General features: G+C 36.3%; 1 protein-coding gene across 6 annotated transcripts in view; it reads right to left on the bottom strand.

Annotated features, from left to right (window-relative positions):
• The window catches only part of LOC116168193 (AF4/FMR2 family member 1), a 204,294-nt gene that overhangs the window by 56,592 nt on the left and 135,250 nt on the right, over positions 1 to 12,452 (bottom strand). Inside the window, exon 1 of one of the 6 annotated variants that reach the window (XM_031483881.1) lies at positions 6,716 to 7,078. The exons of 4 other annotated variants lie outside the window; for them this stretch is intronic. The gene's annotated coding sequence lies outside the window, so the exon portion shown is untranslated. Of the gene's footprint in view, positions 1 to 980; positions 1,118 to 6,715; positions 7,079 to 12,452 lie in introns of those variants that run through there. One more of the 6 variants, XM_031483880.1, reaches the window with a different exon arrangement.

The following is a 12,452-nucleotide window of genomic DNA, read 5'->3' as shown; positions in this document are numbered from 1 at the left end:
TTTATTTATTTATTTATTTATTTATTATCCCTCTCTTGTTTTGGGCCCTCAACAGGCATGCGCCCAATTACAGAGTGACCCGCATATAATGCTATTTAGAGGTGCCTCTGCAGAAGGTCTTAAGATGGTCTACTCCGGTATTTACCTTACGAATTAGGAAAACTGCAGGAAAATCTAATTCGGAGTAGCCGGTAGAATGCTCGGAACTGGTCTAAGGTAATTTCCATCTCCGCCACAGATGAAAAATTCACCTCAACCCAGGTTCGAACACCCGACCTCCGGATTTATAACCCAATGCTCTTACCACTGAGCCATAAATATGTTATTTGGAAAGTTTGCCTTCACGTTCGGTTTTGCCTGGTTTTGCCCTCACCTTAACAGGGAAACCACGCGTCTTTACTTTACTTTTACCTGGTCTTTTACTGTAGGATGATAGAATTTATTTCCCACAATACATGTAGAATATAAAACATGCTTCATATCCCATTCAAATCCACTAATCCGGCAATTCCGGTAATACGGCATAGGCGAAAAAATGCAGGTGCCGGATTACCGAGCGCCTACTGTCATCAATCTATCAATCAATAAATAAACAACAACAATATCAAAAATTCGTAATATGCAGATAATTTAGATGTGAGAAACAATTTTTACAAACATGTTCCCGTGATGCAGATCTCGTAGGCCCCATATTTAACATATTCATCACTCCTCGAAAAAGTGCATAAGGTAAATCATATAAAAGTACGCATTCACAATAAACTAATGAATCGTTTTACCACGCTAAACAAAGTAAAGACCGGGGACGCCAATACATAGAATAACATTAACCATAATAAAATTGATCAATAAATTTATTTTATCGGAACGAGTTTCCATATAAATTATGTATTATTGCATCCAGCAAGGCTGTACGTTACATACAGGTGACGACACCGGATGTATTTTTTGGCTGTATGGGAAAATTAAATTATTATTACCTTACAACATTAACAGTTGATAACCTGATAGTTGTTATCACGGAGTATGTGACGAAGATGCATGTACAACTTTTTTTGAAACCTTGGAGAGGATGCGAGTGTTCACTTTTAAAATGACCTAATTACAGGTCATTTCCCGATTCGTGATACGCTTGGATTGTCGAGTGTTTAACAACAAAATCGTCTTTCCTCACACCCACTTTTAACAGTTCACCAACAGTTCTCCAAATGACAAATTGTTCTTGAGAATTTACTAAGTAATCGTAAATGGATCTAGAAACAATACCAAAATTCGTGCACCGAAGTGAGAAAATTTTGTTCTCCGTTGGAAGAGCATAAGACTTTCACACACTGCTTTACATTTTGTACTACGCGCCATCGGGAAAATTGACAGCTGGAAGAAGCTGGACATCAATAAATTTCCTCTGTAACATGCATGTAAAAGGAGACCTTGACTTTTATCTCCCATGTTTAGCACATTTATCACTCACTCAGTCACCCATTATTGTGCAGCTGAATTTTCTCATGCTAATGAGCAAGTAATAAACACCACGCGTCACAAGCTAATTGCGACGAAACAAATGACGTGCAACAGTCGTTGTTTGGTGGAAAATCCAAAAGCTTCTTGATGAATTTGTCACTGTTGATGAGAATAGTAGCTAGATCCAAAGTGATTCAAAAATCACTCAGCTTTCCAATGATCATCCCTCGGATCATCCCGTGTTCTTTGTTTATTTGGTTTTAAATTAGTTCACTTTCAAGCCGTTTTGCTTTCTTCATAGCTTTCGGCTACTAAACCACAACCGCCTAAAAGTCTAATACGAGGTAGGAGGTCCAGGTCATCCAGAAACCGAATATGGAAACATGTTCAGTATGTTCTTGATTTTCACCCCGGATTCGACGAGGGATTCAGAAACAAAAGTTACCCCTTCTTTGTTAACTAACATCAACGAAAAACGGATCGAAGTAAAAATGTCAAAAGTTAGTAATTTGGTAAAAGCTTCCGTATTATTTAAATTGTTGTTTATTGGGTTATAATATAACACATACTTGAGATTATACGACTAGCTTTTTATGTATATACTTCTATCCTATGTCTTTTATATGATTACCTCTGTGCAATTTTTTCAGCAATTTACTTAGTAGTGGCATTTTTAGAACCGTCCTTGGCTTAATGCTCTGACGAGTCGAGCTGAAGCTGGCCGAATATGCAAATGTAGAGACGAATAAATTTGTTAACGTGGGATTAAGTTACGTGTTAATTAGCATCTAATTATGTATTTTTTGACCTGCGCATTTTGCAAAGTGTATCGAAATAATGGCAGAAAATACGATGTGTACACCGTGAAATTTTAGAAAGGGCATTTTTTTCCTAGCATATCCGAAACGTTTTGATAGTGTGAAGGGAGAACGCACCTGCTCGAACGATCACTAAATGAATGCCAATTTTTTGCAGTTGTAACGTTTTAAAAAACATGGGAATTTGAAACTTTTTTTGGCAGCTGTTAAATTGAAATTTGTTGTGCCTTAGATTTCACCCCCTCGGGCGATCGCTAAATGAATATCAATTTTTTTGGTAGTACTAAAGACGAACTAAAGATGGATCTTTAACGTGCATGAAAATTTTATGTTGAATAAATGAATTTTTTTGTACATTAAGGGCGGATTTCATCCCCTCTGGTTGGCCATAAATGAATGCCAAATTTTTGGGTACTACCAAGTATTTAAACAATGGTAGTACTAAAAAATAGTCTTAACGTTTTAACATACATGATAATTTGACACCTTTTTTCGCGAGTATAAGCAGCCGACGTTAACTGGACTCAAACCTGGCTATTAACTTTACACAGGATGCCAATGTCGCCCTTCGTATAACAACTATTTTTAAAATGGCTCTAAATACACAAAAAGATTGCAGGGCATAAGAAAATGCCCTCCGCAATGGTATGAACCCACTCCAGAACAACAAAACTCCTCCCCTCGTTCCTTCCATTTTAATGAGTATGGGTTTCTAAGGTGCAATTCGAGGTGCAGTTACTCTATTGCCGTTTTTGAAACCGGTAGCACAAGGCGTACTTTTTTAAATGGTCTTATTAGGGTTCCGCCCCAAAAAAAATGAAAAAAGTGTCAGAACCTCAATTGTAATTTGAATTTCGCCTCTATCAAATATGTAGGTCCAGGTATGCGCATAAGGTGATATGATACCGTCACGTTGTTTACTTCAATGTAAACAATTTTCTTATTGCCGTCTATTTGAGCTATAAGATAGCTTTGAGAAATGTTCAATACAATGTTTCGATTCCGAGAAATCATCATCAACCTTATTTTTTGGTTTCAACGGGATGGTGCATCCGCACACAACCCCCTAATGGTGCGAGAATACCTATTGCACAAATGTTCTGAGAATGGAAAATTTTTCCTACCAAAAAAATTGGGCTTCCATGGAGACTCTTACATTATCTTAAAAAAACAGATTTTCTGGTTTATTAGAAAAGAGATTAGAAAGCAGCTTACTAAATAAACCTGCACGTGGTGAAATAGTTAGAGTCAAACAGGGTGCCAAATCGTAGGTCAAAACCATATGTTTAATACGTGATTTTTGCTGTTATTGCTGTTATTAATCTCATTTGTCTTCTAAGCATATAGAGAAACAAATAAAAATTGCACAAAGCTCTATACAGAACGAAATATAGAAGTGGTTGGTGTAGCTGTAGATTTTAAGCACCACTTGTCTCCGCATGCTGACAAACAAAATGATGTTAGACCAAAGGTTTGTCCTAGGTACAATTAAAGGCTAATTTTATCAAATTGGTAGTCGCATATAGAAAAGTCGTTTACGTTTTACATGACCAAAGATCATATTATCTCATCGAATACCAAAAAAAGAACAATAGCTTTTAAGATCCAGTAGCGACACAGCCGTAGGGACGGACAGACAAAGTGGTCACAATAGCTCATTAGACGGAATTACCACAAAATGACAAAAACAATTTGTAAAATCACCAAGAAATTAGTAAAATTACACAAAAATTTCTAGAATTATCATAAATACCGATGGATGGTTGTATCACCCCACCGGCCAACCCCTCTTTTGTGCCTACACAGAGTGAGTTTTCTAGTCATTTTCACTAATCACTATGAAGATTTCGTAATAACCTAATGAGATACAAAGGCGCTTAAATGGTACAGTCTTGGATAAAGTTATGCAGAATTAAATTTTCTCTTTCAACGTTTTTTGTAGCTCTACAAATAGGGAAATTTTGGCTGAAAAACTGAAAAATGTTATTTTCGAAAAAGCGCCGACGTTAAAAAATAATTTTAACAAACCCCTCGATCAACCCTTAAGTAGTGATTTTTTCTCAGCTTTCCGATGGTGCAAAAATGTTATGACTTGTTTCGAGTAAATCACATCAACTTTCTTATTTCTTACAGACTGGGCGCCACATTGGATTTTTAAGTTACGAAAAAATTACAAAATCGGTGATACCCCAATACTTCGTATTTCATTTAGAAATCATTGTTGAATTTTTACCTTGGATTACAAAGGTACTATGCGATTAAAAAAGAGTTCCTGTCGAGTCACCTTTGGAATTTTTGTTTACATGGAAAATCATATTTAACTTGAATTTCCAAAGGCGACTCGACGTCAATCCTTTTTTGATCTCCGGTTATTTCTTATGGCAAGAATTGCATGGACGTGATGATGGTGACTATGCGAGTTGAATGAATTTGATATCAATCGCAAATAATTTCAAGCAAGCTATGAAATTGTTACCACAAGAAATACGTTGTAAAAAACTTCAAGGCAAAAATTCAAGGTTGATTTCAAATGAAAGTTCTGTGCTTCTGTAATTTTTTCCCTCGATTTTTCCTCTATCGACTGACGAAAAAATCCAATATTGTCCATAGGAAATACGAACAGTTAATGTAATTTACTCGACACCCACAAGTCATAAAAATGTTATATTAGCACCACCAGAAATTAAGTACTAATGGTTTGGTAAATTATTTTTGAAATTCTTGTAAATAAATGAACGCCAGCGCATTCTCGAAAATGAAATTTTCCGTTTTTTTTGGGAAACTTTGAAAGGGAAGATGAATCTACATAACTTTGCCCATTTGAGCGACACCGTATCTTATGGTTTACGAGATTCCGAGCGAGCTTCCCATAATGGAAGGAAAACGCCGAGGAAAAACCCACTCTGTATCAAGCACAGTTCTAAAATTGATGTAGGTAGAGGTATAGAATTAGCGTGGGTGTACACAGAACCTCAGCCGAAAATGCGAATTTTTGAAAATTTAAATTTCGGTTCCATTCCCAATTTTTGGGGGTTATTTTGGGTAACTTTTCAAAATATTTCTAAAACTGTAGAACTTCTGTGGGTGTAAATACAATTAACACCAAAGAATCGAATTTTTAAAAAATGGGACTGATTTTTGAGAGTTTTGCCAATTTGGACCCAGCCTCGGATTGAAATTTTGATACAATTTCGAAAATTCCCATTCAGCAGCATTCTCGAAACCAACTTACAAATAAAAATTCCCAGTTAATTACCGATAGTTATTCCATGCGGAAACAACGCAATGGAGCAAAAATATGTCAATTTCTCACCTACAGATTTGCCCCTTGTAACATAACTACCAAGTCCGTTTTTCTGGAGACCTATTATCCTAAAATAACCTCTGGCAAAATATATTTGGGGCATTGTTGTACGAAGAAAATGCCCTTCGCAATGGTAGCGACGTTAAGCTACTGGAAAAACGCAGAACATTAACAACAAAAATCCTCCCATGTGGGCGGCTCCATGTTTTAAGTAAAATAAAATGAAAACGGTAGCACAATGCCTACATTTTTTAAGAAATTTATAGTTTCACGTTTCACCTCGAGTTTCACAAAATAATATAGTATCTATACGTACAAAAAATAAAATTAAAAAATAAAAAACCTTGGAACAGAGGAACGAATACATTTTTAATTTTCCATGGGATCATGAAGCGTGTAAACAAAGTTGGAGCTAATAATTAAATGTAAATTGCCCAAGCTGCTGACGAACTTTTAATCTATGCCACTATTTACTATCAGTAATTGAAATGTTGATCGTGTCAGTTTTTTAAAATTGTGCGTAAAAGAAAATTGCGTTGAATGAACTAGGCCGGAAAACTTTAAGGGGGAGAACTTTGACTGAGCAATTTGTGCATTTGTTGCGGACCACGTGGGTTTGTTTACAATAAAATGAAAGCTAATTTATCTTCTGACGTACTTACAAGATGGCGTATCGCGGGGACGTGCTGTTATGTTTACTTATTTTCAAGGATAACTGGAGGTAATCCTTCTCGACTCAACACATGTTTGCGATTCATGCAAATAATTTGATACGTTTAATAATTACAAAAACCGTTGTTCGAATTCTCGGTTTAAAAATAAAATCTTGGAATTTTTAATGAATCGCGCTCGTCCGTATTGTGCTGTTTTAATTTTGGTCGCGCGTTAAACTTATGCATTTATGCAACTAGTACGGGCGACGTTAGGTCAATGGCACGTCAATTTCAAGAAATTACGTACCAGAAGAAAAATATCACGGAACGTAGAAATTATGAAACGCGCGACTTTCTAAATTTAACTCAAATCTGCGTCAAACGCAACAGATATTAATTAATTATTTAATTTGGCTCTATTTGATAAACGTCGCGTCGGCTACAACTATCTCGGTCGGTCTTGGTCGGGGAATAATTACCTCAAGCAGTAGATTTCAGGTAATCCGCAAGTGCACAACACCCCCGTATGTTACCATCACGTTTATTAAAAAAGGGAGAGTCATCGGAAAACGTTTAACAAAAGAAAACAGATTCGAATTTCACAAAAACAATCTCGTCGCGAGCACTCCAGGCGCTGCCAAATAACACTAAAGTGTGTCAGTCGATGACGCATAGGATTAGTACGTCACGGTATACCGGGAAACATTCTTTTTTTTTATTTATCTCTGAAGGAGGCGAAGCGCGCGCGGAAAACTTGCGTATCACTCGAATGTACAGAGCACGATTTATAATAACAACCTACCGGTAAATACCGGCACAATCTCTCACGCTTATTAATTCTCAACACTGAACTGACCGACCGGATATAAACGAGTATCAGCGTTAAAAGTCAACCTTGCCAGAATACCGAATCTAAATCGCCACAATTCGTTTTACAAGATCAAAATTTGTTCTCTCAACTCCAAACGTCGCCGTCGTCGGCGCCGTTAATTTAAATTTTTTCACGCGAACTCCGCGCGCCACTCTGTTTTTCACAGGCATCGAGAATAAAAGGTAGCAGGTGTGTTAAAAAACATCTGGCAAACACACGGTGAACGTCTGGGTCGAGCGAAGAGGGCGTCCCATTTGATTTTCAATACTGTGCGACACCGACGACCGGTAGGTCTTATTCTGGAAGTCGGGGGGAGACAATTTTCTCGTTGCTCGATCAGGATCAGTTCAGTTACAAAATTTCTATTATTGTACGTGCCCGTGAGAAATACAGTTTAAACGTGGGCACAACAAGTTGTTGCCAGGTTAGACGCGGGCAGACCAGACTGTCGATTTTATTTAATTAGCGGATTGGAATTTCCTTTTAACAAACTGAGCAATAACCTTGTCTGCTTTGACCATCACAAAAGGATAATTTTGTCTACAACAATTAAAGGCTTTTAACAATAACACTTACTGACAAAACCATAACGGTGCCCTTAACACTTTTAAGGAAGTCACGTTACCGAAAAAAGATAATGCCATTTTAATCTTGAGAGCTATTCCTAGTTCATAAAACGATCCCTGTCGCAAAAATGAAAGTTTGCACAGCTGAAGGAAGCAAAAATTCCATCAAGTTTTTTGTTGTATGGTGATAATTAGGTGTAAAAGCACATCTATTTAGATACTAGGGAAAGTTTAGGTCCATCAAGTGCAATTAAAAAATAAATGTGTAATGAACATTTTTAAATAGTGCTAGGGTTGTGCTAAATTGTGCTGATTCAATTTTAATTTGTGCTGATCTGGAATGTCAGTTTTCCTTGAAATGAAACGCGGGGGCCAATTTGATTCTCAGCCCCCACGTTTTTTACAGATATGTAGTAATCAACAATGGCAATCAATTGCGCTCGATGCATATTAGATTGTGCCGTTCAAATTTTCTAAAATATTCTTACGATACACAGTGGTCCCCGCACTTAAATCTCGGGGACCACCTTGACAAGTTGGCCCCCCGAGATTTGAGTGCAGGAACTACCGCGCACCACAAGACTGTTTTCAAATATTTCGAGCGCAACTCGTTAAAGTAGTAGAGGAATTTGTACCTTAAAAAACTGGGGGGCTGAAAGTCAAATTTTCCAGATCAGCACAAATTAAAATTAGATCGGCACAATTTAGCACTTTAAAAATTTTCATTACAAGTTTTTTTCAATTGCGGGGACAAACTTGATGGATCTGGAGAGTTTTTAACATCCATGCTCGTAAGTCGTATACCCAGCCGCCCTCAACGAGTGACACGCAATTTAAAGGACAAAATTCTCTACATAAATACCCACAAAGTCAAATTTAAATAGTCCTACTGACAATACATTAAAAAAAAACTACAACATGCTGTCACTACACTTAACACTACATAACATCTCTGTAAGAGTTACTGACACGAAGGTTTGGTTAAACATTTTAGAAACGAATTTTTTCTGGTCAAGTATTCTTCCTCAACTGCGAACTTTTGGTGAAAAATTTAAGTGGAGGAGAATTTTCTCATTTTTTGTAAACAAAGACTGCACATCGCAATTACTTCAAGAGCAAATTTTCGTTGAGGTGAGCGATTATCGAACTGAAGTGGAATTTTCCTGGAACAGAATTTTCACTGGCGAATCTTACGCGAGCAAATCTTGCGATACGAGTTTTCCTACAATCATTCTAACTACTAATATCGTTGTGCGTACCAGGTGATCAAAAATGATTGTAGATTTTACGAATTTTAAAACATTCATATAGAAAGTTTTTTCTCAATGCTTTATTTTTTGCTTGAAATTTTCGATATATACATCGCTAAAAATACAACGCGTTAAATTCATCTAAAACCACTCATTTTTAATCACTTTGTACATAAACTTCATACTTTGCATTATTTACTTGTTAATGTGTTGGCGTTCAAATATTTAATGCCATAAGAAGAAGAATCTACTAAGCACTACATCTACTATAGATCTGAAATTCCCATGCTTTTCTGAGGCCAGGTTGTATAATGTCAGTTTAAACTTCAGTTTATAGTTGAATTGTGGGTTAAATGATTTGATTGGCTAATATTTCACAAGCTGGCCAATCGTATTTCTCAAATCTGTCGGTTAAACCAAACTGATGTTTAACCGGACATTGTACAACCGGGCCTAAATCATCGCCCCCTTAAGAGTCTTCTTTACCTAAGCGCAACTTTTTTACATTATGGTGTATATATGATTATAGTTGCAAGAAACAAGATGATATTCTTGCTTAGTCAACTCCTATTTTGGTCCTTAGTTAGTTCCCGTCGACACCGTGCAACGGCGCTACTTGTTACACTCAAATTGTTGATTTACCGCCCTCCAAGGTACAGACTTTATTTCCAAAAAATATGATTTCAATTTTTGGGGTAATGTTTAGAAGTAACTTATCTAGAAAACTGTCGGTTTACTTTTTCCATAAACCGTTTTGTTCCAGAGTAAAAAAATAAAACAGATTAGCGCAATAATCGATGCAAAACATCTAATCTTTAAACAATCGGTATTCAGTTGCTATAAACTTTTAAAAAAAAATAGCCCGAACATTTTGTAGATAAAGGTCCAAATTTAAATAATAGTTCTTAAAAAAAATTTATTTTTGAAAAACAACTTGCGTTTTTATGGCGGGCGTTCTTATGGAAATTTACATTGAGTGCAGTGGGTACAGAAGACTCTTAAGAAGCATAAAAATAGCTAACGTCTAGTCGTTTAATAATGGATACAGTTGCTGCACACTGTTGTTAACATACGTCTTAGATTCTTTCAAAAATAATATCCCCCTCCCCCCAGGTTATGCATGTTTGAAAATGAAAAAGAAATTTCTTCATTACCCGAATTTTGAAGGCGACCGCCATCTTGAATTTTTTTAAATGGTAACATGAGCCATTTAAATTCATTTTTGACCCCGAAATATGCGTAACAAAGTCCTCCAAATTGCAAATCAATATATCGAACCATTCTAGTCGGCGAGCCTTGTTCCTTTACTTATACCAGAATCAAATAACAAAAATTTATTTTTTTTTCATTTTCCAAAAGAAAGGTTGTACAAAATTGAAGATGGCGGCCTAGCTCAAAATTGGCTAATGAAGAATTTGTTTTTCATTCCGAAACTTGCATATTAATGTCTCATTGAAGTCCTCGAACCTTTTCAGCAGGAAAGCTTTGTCCCATTACTTAACTTACCACTCTGTATACACGTGCACAAGCTATTACAAGTACATATTTAATTTATTTCAGTAAAGTTAATAGTTACGCCATGAGCATCCCTCTGTATGTACATAATTAACGACCCCACTTATTCCTAATCGCTCCTACCGCCCCCTGGAATTCTCCAGTGCCCATTGGGGAGCGGTACCGCGTCCATTAGGAACCTACATATGATCTAGATCAGTATTTCCCAAACTATGGGTCGCGATTCACCAGTAGGTCGCAAGAGAATATTGAATAGATCCTAATCGGCTCTTCGCCACTGTATAAGACAATACAGGAAGTGATAAATTTCATTGAGCTATTTTAATTTCTAGTGTCGCCCCATTGCCGGCAAACAGTATCGTGATAAAAAAGGTAATATAAGGTTTCATATTTGATGGTGCGAGTGGGGTTCCTCTGAGAAGGAGATAAGTAACTATGTTGGTTATTATACCATGGTTTAAGTCAGACTCAAATTTTATACATAACCAGTATCTGTAATCTTTAAAAAAAACGAGGCGCATGTTCACTACTTTTAAATAACATTTAACTCACATCAATTTGGTCAAACATTTTGTTACACAGTTGCCATTACCTATAAATTTTGTATTACAATATCAGATCAGCAAAAAGTGTCGACAACGGCTACTTTTTCCATTTGGAAAAATGCGCAAATTTAATACTTCGAAATCTTAGGAATGTTGAGAATTTAGTGTATTTTGGAAATATTTGGAGCTTTATGGTTCTTCCGAATCTTTATAATCTTAAGAAGCACAGCCATTTTAGGGCTCTAGCTTAAAATGTTTAGTTGATCCTAAGCATTTTGGCAATTTTTATTGCATTTTGGAATATTATTAGCCGTACTCAGCTGATTTTATTAGAGATCATCTCATTTATCGTAGGACTATAAGGGATGATATGATGGCATAATCACATTAACCTTACGGTCCATTTATTAACGAGCGACAACGCTCGTTCGTGATTTTGGACTTTCTGTCCGTCTGCGTCTGCGTACATGATAACTGGCGAACGCTTTCGAATTTTCCAATTCTGTTTTCAGTAATAGGGAGACAATGGTCAAGGGACTAAGACTAACTGATTAAATTTTGATCAATAAGTACTCGTCAACCGGAAATGACTTTGTCGCTCGTTTCCCATATTGGTTCCGTATTTATTTAATCGATTATTTGACTCAGTTTTACACTAAAAGGCGTAACAATACAAAATTTAGTTTACAAATAAATTGCAGAACCATGTTGACATCTTCTCATACTTAATTTATCATGACAATGCGAACGTGAACGGCAATTAATTCTTGTAAAATTTACATTTAACATTGTATTAAAAAAAAATTAATTCCGAGTATTTACTTGGTTTTTTATTATTCGCTTCCTGTCGGTTTGCAAGCAATTAAAACTGAACAAAGGTAATTTCGGTTAAAGAACCAAATACTGTTAATTACCACTTTTATTATTATAAACTGGGAGGCGATAATTACGTCGTATATTTCATAGCTGGTTGCCGGCACGTCATAATAAACTCCTTTTGACGTGGGTGAAGTGCCTTTTCTTTTGGCGCTAACAAATTGAAGGTGTATAGACTTTTATTGGGTTTATTGTCGCATTTTTTTTATTTTATTGACGCATCGAGAAGAAAGTGAGAGTATCGGTTACGTTTACGTTTGATATTAGGTGGATTGTGAAGGAATACGCCTTCCATTTGACCGTAAATTATGGAGATCGCCCGGGTTGATCGTGTTTTTCCAATTTCTGCTATTTACGTCGGCCAGATGGCGAATGTAGTGCAGAACAAAAATATTATGTTGGGAAATTTATAATTTCAAGAATCGCTTCAGCAATAGAAAAGTGTATTTATTGATTTCTATCTATACGCACTCTTTAATAGTAGTAGAGATGCGTGACGTGAGTCACGTAGACGCACAGATACACAAAAATGAACGTAACAACCAAATAGGGGACTATCAATTGAGGTATGGGAAATATGTCAAAACTGGACA

The sequence above is a fragment of the Photinus pyralis genome, unplaced genomic scaffold (genome assembly GCF_008802855.1).
Source record: "Photinus pyralis isolate 1611_PpyrPB1 unplaced genomic scaffold, Ppyr1.3 Ppyr1.4_LG4, whole genome shotgun sequence".
Taxonomy (NCBI): Eukaryota; Metazoa; Arthropoda; class Insecta; order Coleoptera; family Lampyridae; genus Photinus; species Photinus pyralis.
This window is presented reverse-complemented; position numbering and strand designations above follow the sequence as displayed.